The sequence below is a fragment of the Adiantum capillus-veneris genome, chromosome 12 (assembly GCF_014529385.1).
Source record: "Adiantum capillus-veneris isolate H3 chromosome 12, ASM1452938v2, whole genome shotgun sequence".
Lineage (NCBI taxonomy): Eukaryota > Viridiplantae > Streptophyta > Polypodiopsida > Polypodiales > Pteridaceae > Adiantum > Adiantum capillus-veneris.
In genome coordinates, this window is record NC_140942.1 from 69,879,678 (window position 1) to 69,892,955 (window position 13,278).

The window sequence follows — 13,278 nt, forward strand, 5'->3', positions numbered from 1 at the left end:
TCAGGAAAGAGCCTGTTATCCTTTGTACCATTGCCTTCTCGCTTTACAATGGTACTTGGCCAAAACCCCTTATTTCATTGTGATCTTCAAATCCCCTGGCTGCCTTTGGAAGAGGATTCTCACGCAAGCTATCATGGCTTCATTCATGGTTTACACACATAGTGAGGAATTGGACAACTTTCTTACCGACTTCACTTTTGATCCTTGCATAAGCCAATCATCATCCATCACCTTTGTCTCCATCCATACACTTGTCATGAATGCTTGCCCTAAGATGAGTGGGTAGGTTGACATCTCTTGCACAAAGAAATTTTTCTCATCCTTTACATCTCCTATAGTCACTTTGACATTAGGGAAAGCTCCATATAGATCCCTTGAGGATTTGTTTACATATCTTATGATCCATCCATGATCTGTGTCAATTGGTCACTTTCCATTCATATAGAGACTTTTGGAAATGAGGTTGATTTCAGAGCCATGATCAATCAGGGATACATAAAGCTCATCTAGATCTCCAACCTTGACAAAGGTTTTTGTGGTGGCTCTTTCCCAATAGCTCCTTGCATAATAACTCTTGTATATAGCATCATCATCCTCAACATCCATAATGATCATGTTTTGTCTTTTGAGTAGAATGGTAGCGTCCTACCATGCTTTCATCATGGTCATTGATGTGTACCTACATTCCTTGTACCTTCAAAGTATCCCATTCACCCCATGCTTGTCTCTTCCTCTTGATTATGTCTATGATTTCTTCATGGAACTCCCGCTTTGTAATCCCAAGTACCTCACCCAATGTAAACACAACTTTATTGTTCAAAATTCATTCTTCCAATACCTTCTTCACATTTGTAGCAGCCTCGATATCATATTGAAACTTATATGCAAGAATATTTGCTTTGATATTTGTCTGCTTACTCTTGGATGATGTATCCTCCATGGGCAATTCTGGTGGTGGAACTTGTTGTGGTGAACCTTCCCTTGATGGAATAGTATCTCTGTTTCCTCCACTTCTGGTAGTCCTTTTTGAGGTTCCATCATCTTCATTTTTTCATTTTCTCTTTTCTTCTATGACAGCTTCATGATTTTGATATTTTGCAATATATGCATGACTTGACAAAGCATCCACTGTATCATTTGACCCTGTTGTTTCACAAATACAATCTCCAGCTTTATGTAGTATTTTTCTAGTTCCCTTTCTCTTTATAGCATACTCTAGTGCATATGGCCATAACTCATCTGATACCTTCTCATCGTTGCTTAGATCCTTACTTGTCAATGTTGAATTTTCATCCCATAGGCTGCTACCTCAATCCTAGCAATAGCCTAGCTTGTAACCATGTCTTCAACTAACTTGCTCATACCACCTTTTCCAAAGTTAGTCCCCAAATTTATCCCTATTTCTGTGAGATGAATCTTTCATCCTTAAAAAGGTCTTTGATCAAAGCCTCCTTAAAGCTGTCACAATCTCTCCTTGTATGATTAATGCTATCACACCATATACACCTATTTACAAAGCCTTTCTTGTTTGATGTTCTTTGCCCCAATGGTTTCCCTCACCCCTTTCTTCTAGCCTTGCCAATTTCAACTTCATATCTTGCATGCACTTTACCAACTCATCTAGTGTGGTTTCCAGTTTTGGGATTGGATTAATTGGCTTTGACGGCCTTTCTAGTGTGATAGAGAGAAAAGTACCATTAGACACCACTATTTTGTCTCATCGACGTTGTCTTTTGGTAAGTAGTGAGATTGCATCTTCAACTCGTGTTTGTTATGTATTCAATCCTTGCTCTGTACTCTTGTCCTCTTAGAGTAGTTTAAGCTTCTCTTGAAGTTCAAGCCCTACAAATTGCAAGAACAGTTCTGTCTTTTCTCTATCCAAGGTATGTCTTTTTGTTGCTAATAATTGGGCAAAGCGACACTCAAAACTCCCTTAATAATTTGGTGATAGAAGTCTCTTATTTTGGATTTACAACCCACTCTAGGAATGTCCTTTTTGTAACCCTCTCATCATCCTCCATGAAGTACGCATCCTTTATAGCAACCTTGACAGCTTGCCCATCTTCACCATGCTCATCCCTTATGATCTTCACACGGTCTGAGATCTCTGGCACCACAACAAGCTCAAAGATTCTCATTATCTCGATTTCTAGAACCCTATTCAATTCCATCTCCTTCTCATAGTGATGATGATACTTTGCAATATTTCTTCTATCAAATTGATCGATCTTGTTGACAATCGAGTGAAGCCCCTTTGTGACTGAGACTTCCCTCCTTTGTGTAGCTTATTTGTTGATGTGTGAACATGGAAAAATCTTGAAACATTTTCATTTTCCCAGCATCAAGTTGCATTCCTTGATAGCCTTGTTGATCCCCCATGAGTCCATGACTGAAGCCGTGAAATGCCTTTGCAAACCCTCACCCTGGCTTATTCACATCGGGTTCACTAAAAAACTGAAAGTGGGCGTTCTTGCCAGGAAAGCGTGGGGCCTCTGGCTATGAGAGTTTGCAAGGAATTGTAGGATGCTTTGACACATTGAGGCTTAGTAATTAAAGATAAAAACCTTGAGTGTAGCCACAGGAGCTTAGCTCTCTTGCACACACACACATATACAAAATCCCTTACTTAAAACAAGACAAACATAAAGACATCAAAGCTCAATTTATATCTAATCATAGTTAGGATAGAAAGGGTTAATGATGCATTAATGGAATCTAATCTTTGTGGATCAAACATGTTACAAATTGTCCTTTAAAATTTTAGTTTAATACTCACAATGATATATATATATATATATGCTTTACGTAGCAAGTGGGACATTTTGTGTATATAAATCTTCTTGGTTAGCAAAACCAAGTAGAGGCTTAGTTCTTAGAGAAATGAAAATTTCCAATAGTTGGTTGAGCTCAATAAGAAACACTAAAAATTTTCAAAACTAAGCTAACGTAGGTAAACAAGATGAGATACCTCTAAGTACTAGGCACAAAGAAAAATAAGCGTCGAAAGAGAAAAGAAGAAAAATACACTATATGGAACTTGCACAGATTTTAGCATGAAATAAGGAGTGTGGCACACCTTTTATTACCCAATTTTGGTAAGCTTGATGCCGTTCCAATGAGGATGTAACAAGAGATTCCCTTATACATGCTTCTTCAATTGCCAATAATAGGGCTATATTAATAAGAGATATTACATGGAGCATATGAGAGTTTATATTGCTAAATGTGACGGAAATAGTAGTATGTGATGATGGTAGTACATATCTGGCTTGATTGAGTGGAAGAACTTGGTCTGAGAGATAGTGGAGCTTGGATTGGTAGGCAAAAGGAATTGACTCGTGAGACCTTGGCTAGGTTTGATGAAAGTGTGGTTGAGAGGCTAGAGCTTGGCTTGGCTTGATTTGATACAATGCAATACAATGCAATACCATGCTCAAATGAGGGAGGAAGAGCTCTATTTACAGGTGATGTTGCTTCCTTAAGAAGAAAATATTTTGTTAACATTTGCACGAATGTTGAGATACTGTTGAAGAATATAAGTGATATTTGCTTCTCCAAAATATCTCCTTGTTGGTGCTAACACGTGTTCTTCTAGACGTCTTTTAGTCCTAGTAAAAGTCTTCTTCTTGCCACGTGCCATTTCTCTTAGATAATTGTACCCTTTAGAAGTCTTGGGTTTTCTTAGGTTGTCACTTGCTTGCAAAAGTAGATGCATCATTGGAGATGTAATCATGCCATGAAACCCTTGACTAGAATTAATGAGCGGATTAATATGAATTTAAATCTGATGCATGGTTGGGAAAAGACAAACTAATGCATTGGCTTATGTCGTGATGTGTTTATACTAAGTATGTATGAGGACTAATTATCATAAAGAAATTAAGGTGAGGTATAAAAATGATTCTTAAAATAATTTATTAGATAAGGTATATAATTTTACCTTATATATTGTGCATGCATAAAAACATTATAGAGAATGCTCCCACGCATCTAGATACATGCATCATGGTACTCATCACCCGTTCCTATTATGGACATGCTATTGCATGACAATGGACAAGGAAAGACCCCCCCAACCAGCCTCCTACACAAACACAACCTCCTTTCTAGTGCAATTTTCCAAGTGATGATCTCCAAGAGGAATAAAACAGGCAAGCACCTCCAAGGCATGCACCACATTAAAAACACAACTTTAGGTCTCTCTATCTCTTTTATAGACAAAGAGAGGGTCTCCCACCCTTTACCAACATGAAAATGGGCCTCTCTTCGGATGAAATAATATGATGGATGCATCTTGAAGGGGTGACACATTATGTCTCTTGGAATGCATTGAGTGTGGGGTATGTCTACCAACCAGTGGGGGCAAGGCAAAGAACGAAATGTGTCTTTTCTTGTGAGTGCAACACAAGGATCTCTCTTTACATGCAATTATCTATGCTTGCACCTAATTGAAGGCATGTGCACTATGTATAACATTTTTTGTCTGGAATGTATTCTCTTGGCATCATATGTTGACCATAGGGTATATTTCATAGGGGTAGGGAGAAAAATCTATTGAATGTTCTCAATGAATGCATATTAAGGGCCTCTCTCTCTTGATGAAATCGCCTATGCTTGCAACACTTGAGGACAAATACTTCAAGAACATGATGATTAGTATATATTCCATGTGGGGAGCCCTTTTGATAATGGGTATGCCTAGCATGGGTGAGGCTAAAAACTCAAGCTAAAAAGCTTTAGGTGGTAGTCATTGGATGTAAAGTGAGGGTCTCTCTAGAAATTTGGGCACCTATGCTTACAGCTTGAATGCACATAGCATTTACTCCCGAGGTGTCCACTAGGAAATATGTAAGATAGCACGTGCAAACAAAATAAGGGATTTATAATTAGGTACATTTACAAACAATATACTCACATAACGGGGTTTTTTATTGAGAAAGTGAAATTTTTCATACATAAGGGCTAGTTTTTTTACAAAAATGCATACATAAGGGGTACATACAATACTTGAAAATATACACGTAAGAGATTATCTAAAAACCTCTTGTTCGCACGTGCTATATGCAATTTTTACATAGCGGACTCCCTATGCATTTACTCAAGAAGCCAACCGGGGGGATCCTATCCTTAATTAGGTTATTGGTTAGGGAGTGGTTAAAGAAGATGACGTGCTTGATAGTGCCTTGGTTGATAAGTATGCGAAAAGTGGTGTACTTGCAAAAGCACAAAAAGTGCTTGAGAGCGTCTTGCCTTGGAATGGCATCTCTTGGAATGTAGTGACTACAAGCTATGTCCAATCAAGAAAGGCAAAACAATTATAGGCCTTTTTAGTGAATGCAAATTGAGGGCCTCTCTTTGGATGCAATAATCTATGGTTGCATCTTGAATGTGTGACACATCATGAAAGAATCATCTCTTTGAAGGCATTGGTTATAGGTTAGTCCAAATTCATCACATGCAAAGGGAGGGCAGGCTTAAATTTTGATCACATATGCACAGAAAGTGCTTGACAATCTTTGTGTTTGAACTGTTGTCTTTTGGAATGCATTGCCTATAGGGTATGTCCCTAGGGAAGGGAAAAGTACTCTAAACAATTCTGCACCAACCTATTGTTTTGTATGTGTTCTCTTGGTCCACATTTATTGCAGGACATGTCTCCAAATTGGATCATCTATGCTTGCATCTTAATGCACATTTACTGCAAGGAATATCTCCAAATTGGATCATCTATGCTTGCATCATGAAGTCCTAATAGCATGGTAGAAGAAGATTGCATGGATGATGATCTACACAAGAAGGTTATACGTCAAGGACCTTTAGAAAAATAATGCGCATTACACCGGTTTGGTTGACATGTATGGAAAAATGTGATGTATTCACAAAAGTGAAAAAAGTATTTTGACAAGGTGGAGTGCATTTTGAGCAAGGTATGTCCAGTAAGAGCAACACAACAAAGCTCTATGCTACTAAAAGGGAAGGCCAAAGAAGGATTAGGTTTTTTTATCAGATGGAAAGTGACTTCCTCTCTCCAAGTTTGATCACCTATCCTTTCATCTTGAAAGCCTTATATATGTAACACTTAATGGCCTAGTAACTTGTGTGTAGCGGAACATCGCATGAACATAATGAGCATTCCATTAGAATAGATTCCTAATGAGCATAACAAGAGTGCTTGGATGGAGAGAGCAACTAAAAGCATAACAGCTAGTTAGATAGGCATGACAAATATTTCAAAAGAGAGAGAAATTAATCTATTGACAACAGTTGAGGACTGGATTTACATGGATCTGCTCCCCCTCCAAAAGGCTTTGTGTTATAGGTTTCCCCCATCAAGGGAGACATTTTACAATACAATACTTTGTGTTCTCTCAATAACTTGATTGTGCAATGAAGATGGAAGCTTCAAGCATTATGCACACACTTATAAAACACAACATCAATTCCCTCACGATCTCAGACCCAAGACCTCACACACCTTCGAAGATGGTGAGAGATAGTGGAAGTATATCTTCTCATTTAATCACTCATAATAGCTTAGCATAGCTTATTAAATAGCATGGTAGAGGAGATGAGCATGCATTGGATCTTCGCTCTTGGTTGGATTTTCATCACAAAGCCAACAATTGTTGGTGTAGGCCTCCCTTGTCACAAGCTTGGAGTAGATGATGAGCTTTCCATTAAGGCTTGAGAAGGAGAGAGAGTCTTCTTTGCTTCACACATGAGATTGTGTAAGTTTGTGTGTGATAATGCCTTGCCAAAATCAAGCCCCCCACTCTCTTGGTCGACCCCTCTTGCATTTTAATCATGCTGGCATCCCATTGGCTCATGCCAAGCTTAGCCAATAAGAATTTAGAAGCATAATGGCTACCCTTATGACATGTGTCCCCCTTTCCCCTTTTGTGAGAGCTTTAGGTAATTAAATAAATCAATTAATCTCTCATTGGACAATGTAGTCTTTTGGCCAATAGGAATTAGGGAAGCCATTGGGCCGCTGAATGCTCATTGGACCCCTTCAAAGACTGTCCAACAGTCTTCTAGAGAGGTTCATTTCTATTGGTTCTTTTATCAAGTGTTTTTTAAATTAATTAAACTAAAATTACTCTAGCCTTATTCTCATTGGTCCACCTCTATGGCCATCCAATAGGATTTGAATACATTTTGGGGGCAACTAGGCTAGGGAGCTGACATGTGTCCACTATGCCCTTTGTGTAAAGGGTCTTGCAAGAGTGTGCGTGTGTGTGTGTGTTTCTCTCTCATCCCCTACTAAAAGGGCTCGCCCCCTCCCATCTAGGGATTTGCAAAGACTTTTAGTTCTTCACAAAGGCATCCAATCTCCCTAAGGTTTGACCCTTAGACTTTACATTGAATTTTGGGAACCTTGGTATTTTGGAAGTCTTAATGGGCTGAAGCGTAGGGTCTTTGAAGCCCATTGTTGCACATTGCTCGTTTGCAGATGGTCCCCCCTTTGGATCCCTATTTTCCCTCCATTGGATCCCTACTATGGCCGGTCTGCCAGCTTAACCAATATTCTAGTTTTTTGTCCCTTGGTACTTCCATATATTAAATGATAAGTTTAACATGATAAAATAATTTAGGATAATTAGATATTAGTTATTATGGCATTACCTCTCTCTTGAAATCATAGTCATCCTTGACTATGGGGTAGAGAAGATAAAGCCTATTCATTGGTCCTTTTTCTAGCGGGTAGAGGATCCATGTCTTACCCTACGACATCGTTCTAGAATGCATGACTAATCCATTTGGTGCTTGGGAGCCTCATCTGCCGCAAGCATGTCTACCTTAAAAGGGATTGAAACATATTGTATTGGTCTGCTCATTAATCCTATAAGACAAAAACATACATTACATCTCATCAAAAAATCATTTAAGAGAATTAGATATTAGCTATTATGACATTATCTCTCTCTTGAAATCATAGTCGTCCTCGACTATGGGGTAGAGAAGATAAAGCCTATTCATTAGTCCTTTTTCTAGTGGGTAGAGGATGCATGTCTTACCCTACGACATCGTTCTAGAATGGATGACTAATCCATTTGGTGCTTGAGAGTCTCAGCTACTGCAAGCATGTTTGCGCATTAGTCCTATCAATCTTCCATAATAGAGTGACAAGCTCGTCTTGGTGTTTGGGAGACGTCGTATCCACAAACTTGATCCTAAGCATGCATACTACTTAACATTTGTGCACAATAAATAAAAAGAGAGTCTTATAAGACAAAAAGATACATTCTTTCGATTAATATAAAGTTTATTCTCTCGTAAAACTTGAAATATTACCTGGAGGTGTTGTTTATGTTCGTCTAATGAATTAGAGTAGATGATAATATCATCAAAGAGCACTCTAGTAAAGGTTCAGTGAGGCCTGAATAGCTTCTCCATCAAGCTGTTAAATTTGGTTGGTGCATTGTTCAAGCCAAAATGCATGACAAAGTATTCGCAAAGACCAAACGTAGTGCAAAATGCGGTCTTTACAATGTCTTGATCACTATCCTTATTTGATGGTAGCCACTTTTTAGGTCAATCCAACTAAAGTAGGTCGACCCTTACAGATTATCAAATAGGTCTTCTACCCGAGGAATGGGAAACTTATTATTGATAGTGATTCTTTTTAGTGCTCTATAGTCAACACACATACAATATGTGCCGTCTTTCTTTTGCACTAATAACACAGGTGAGCAAAATGAAGATCATCTAGGCCTAACCATGCCCTTCTCAACTAATTCATGCAATTTCTCCGTAATCTCCTCTTCTTGAGCTTGAGAAACTCTATAAGGAGGTTTATTAGGCGGTGAACTTCCTCAAAGAAGTTCAATTGCATGGTCAGCATTGCCTCGTGTAGGAGGTAGTTCACAAGGGATGTCTTCAATAAAAACATCTTGAAATCCCTTGAGAAAATTGGATAAGTATAATTCCTTGTGATTATTTATATTTTCTTTTGCTAAAGCATTAGGTTCATTTTGAGAATCTTTAACAAAAATCATGTACATGAAAATAGATCTCTTTGTTGACTTATTGAAAGATTGCGTATGTAGAATGGGTATGGTATTACCCATCTCCTTAGCATCTATGTACATATCTTTTTCCCTGAACCTGAAGTAGATTTTCCTTTCAGGGAATTGAACATTGGCAGCCATGCAATCAAACCATGGTGCCCCTAGGATTACATCCTCATTCTTGAGAGGAGAGATAAAGAAGTCCTCTTGGTCCACATAGCTTTGGACATGGAGCCTCAGTTTCCCAATTAAGGGAGTGACTGAAGCTTCTTGCCCCTTGAAAGCACCATCGGAGGGTAGGACATCTCCCATCTCATAGGCTTGGATGCCTAGATTGGTGGCCAACTCTGTGGATATGAAATTGTGAGTAGAACCACGGTCAAAGAGAATAAAATTCATGTACTCTTACCTTTCCCCAAGCATGGCATAGAGGAGATCCTTTGTGGTGAGCTTCCTCTTCTTGGATTTCAACCAATGTAGCTCTAGGAGACTCATGGCAGGTGTTCTTTTGGGGGCAAGCACGATACACATGCCCTTGCTCGTCGCATTTGAAACGATGCTTATCCTTCCGATAACGCTGGAGCTCTTTAGGAGAGTTTATTTTTACCTTTATAAACTCCCTTCTCCTTAGCTTTGTTGTTTTTGGCATTGCCTTTAAGATACTTTTGGACATTGTCCTTCCCCTTAGGATCATTGTTACGGTCCTTGTTCTCTGTGGGCGTAAGATTTCTCTTAGCCCTTGTTTGAAAATTGATTCGTGAAGCCACCATGGTATGGTGTATGACCACAGATATGGTGCATGGCCTTTGGGAGTTAACATACTCCACAATATCTTTAGTTAAGCCCACACCAAATTGTTGTTTTTGCTCTCCAAAATCCATCTTTTTGAAGACAGTGGCTTTGGGATGTAAGTCCCAAAACTTGTCTACATATTTGTGAATGGATTCGTAGGGAGAGAGCTTCAAGCTTTGCCATTCGGTGAGTACTTTGTCTTTGGCATCGGTGACCAAAAACTGCTTCATGATGGAAGCTTTTAAAGATTTTCATGTTCGTGGAGCTTCACCATTTGTGCATAGGCTAGACCACCATTTCTTGGCGGACTTTTGAAAATGCATAGTTACATGGTGTAACTTAGAGGACTCCGTGAAGCCCTCATCTCCAAACGCCACACTGAATTGTTGGATGAAAGCCAAGACTTTGTCTATAGCACCGAAGGTGCCATCGTAGGTAAGGAAAGAGATGTTCTTTCCTCCCTCTTTGAACTTCTTGATCTTGGATGACCTCTTCCACGCAGCATAGGATTTCCTATGACCTCTTCTTTTTGGTGGCTCAAAAGTTGTACCATCGCTTTCTTCAGAAGATGAATAATTTGAGGAAGATAGAGAAGAGGGTGACTCTTTCTCGCCTTTTTCTTGCCTTGTTCCTCTTTGTCTACATCATCACTCTCTTCATAAGAGGAAGAGGATGAAGAAGACGGAGAAGAGGGTGACCCCTTTCTCGCCTTTTTCTTCTCTTGTTTTTTATGATCCCTCTTTGAATTATGGTGTGGAGAGGTGTGCAATGGTCTTCTCTATTTAAGAGGTGATGGAGAGTGTTTTTCCCACTGTCTTCGCGGAGCCATCTCCGCCAAGGTAGCAAGAGACTCACTTATTTCTCGTTCTTTTGGTGGGGGCTCTTGAGTTCTCCTTTGGGAAGGAGATGCGTCATCAAGTACTAGATTTTTGAGCCCTTCGTACGGATCCTCTTCTTCTTCCTGAATCAGAGAGAGGCCTCTTTTGGAAGTCTCAGAGGAGGCTTCCTAGGTACTCTCTCTTCTTGGTGTGGAGTTTGGAGAATCCCATGCACACGAAGATGCCGTTGCACTTCACTTTGAGGAGATGGAGTGCCCATGGCTTGTTGAAGCCTAGAAACAAGGTAGTTAACAAGCATAGGGGCATCATTAGTAGTTTGCTCATTAGCAAAATAAAAGTTATCAACATTGATTTCACTCTCACTACTATTGTCATCCATTCCAACAACTTTTAGGTGTGAACCTTTTTAGGTGTACTTTGGCACTTCAAGCCCTAGTTGCTACTCCTCTTTACCCCTTTAGAAAAGCACTGAAGCTCCTATACACGTGGCTCGAGTATCATTAATTGCAAGGAAAATAAGAGAGGGTCTTTCATCACCAAAACAGTTTTGGCAAGCTTCTAATATCTCAATAGTGGTTAAGCCGTAGGCAAGCCACATAGGACTCCACTATTAAGACCATAGCTCTTGACAGTGATGCCCCGTTATCTGCACAAAGCAGGTGCACTGCAAGGTTGAAAAATCCCTATTCTACTTACTCAATTGCAATTAATAATACCAACCGACCTTGAGCTCTGATACCAATGTAACATTTAATGGCCTAAGTAACTTGTGTATAGTGGAAAATAGCATGAACATAGTGAGCATTTCATTATGATAGATTCCTAATGAGCATATCAAGAGTGCTTGGATGGAGAGAGAAACTAAAAGCATAACACCTAGTTAGATAGGCATGAACAATACTTCAAAAGAGAGAGAAATTAAGTTACTGACAACCGTTGAGGACCGGATTTACATGGAGCCGGTTCCCCCTCCAAAAGGCTTTGTATTATAGGTGTTTCCCATCAAGGGAGACATTTTACAATACAATACTTTGTGTTCCTTTAATAGATTGTTGGTGCAATGAATATGGAAGCTTCAAGCACCATGCACACACTTATGAAACACAACATCAATTCCCTCATGGTCTCAGACCCAAGACCTCACACACCTTTGAAGATGGTGAGAGCTAATGGAAGTATATCTCCTCACTTAATCACTTATAATAGCTTAGTAATTAGCATGGTAGACTAGGTGAGCATGCATCGGAGCTTAGCTCTTGGTTGGATTTTCATCACAAAGCCAAGAATTGTTGATGTAGGCCTCCGTTTTCACAAGCTTGTAGTAGATGATGAGATTTTGAGTAAGGCTTGAGAAGGAGAGAGAGTCTTCTTTGCTTCACACATGAGATTGTGTAAGCGTGTGTGTGATAATGCCTTGCCAAAATCATCCCCCCCACTCTCTTGGTCGACCCCTCTTGCATTTTAATCATGCTGGCATCCCATTGGCTCATGCAAAGCTTAGCCAATAAGAATTTAGCAGCATAATGGCTACCCTTCTGACATGTGTCCCCCTTTCCCCTTTTGTGAGAGCTTTAGGTAATTAAATAAATCAATTAATCTCTCATTAGACCCCTTAGTCTTTTGGCCAATAGGAATTAGGGAAGCCATTGGGTTGTTGAATGCTCATTAGACCCCTTGAGAGACTGTCCAACAGTCTTCTAGAGAGGTTCGTTTCTATTGGTTCTTTTATCAAGTGTTTTTTAAATGAATTAAACTAAAATTACTCTAGCCTAATTCTCATTGGTCCACCTCTATGGCCATCCAGTAGGATTTGAATACATTTTGGGGGCAACTGGGCTAGGGAGCTAACATGTGTCCACTATGCCCTTTGTGTAAAGGGGCTTACAAGAGTGTGTGTGGGTGAAAGCATGTTAACTTGTCATCCTTTTTCATGTCCCGAACAATGCTAACTAGCACAATTTTGACATATGCTAACTAGTACAATAACTTGAGCTACATCTCCAAGATCTATGACATATGATATATCAATAGAAAGCACTTGAAACAAGGAATCCAAATGTACAACCTCCGACAAATTTTGATATTATTTGTAAAAATTTACCGGATGCCCAACTTTTTGAAGATGTGCTAACTTGAAACTGCTAACTAGCACAAAAAGCGTGACAGGTTAACATGCTTTCATCCGTGTGTGTGTGTTTCTCTCTCATACCCTACTAAAAGGGCTCGCCCCCTCCCATCTAGGGGTTTGCAAAGACTTTTAGGTCGTCACAAAGAAATTCAATTTCCCTAAGGTTTGACCCTTGGACTTTACATTAAATTTTAGAACCTTTGCATTTTGGAAGTCTTAATGGGCTGAACCATAGGGTCTTTGAAGCCCATTGTTGCACATTGATCTTTTGCAGATGTCCCCCCTTTGGATCCCTATTTTACCTCCATTGGATCCCTATTGCGGCCAGCTTAACCAATATTCTAGCTTTTTCTCCCCTGGTACTTTGCCATATTAAATGATTAGTTTAACATGAGAAAATCATTTAGGAGAATAAACTATTAGTTATTATGGCATTATGCATTATATAAGATGCAGACTTTGATTAAAAGTGTATACTAAAACTAGAACTATCAAAAATACATGTTTT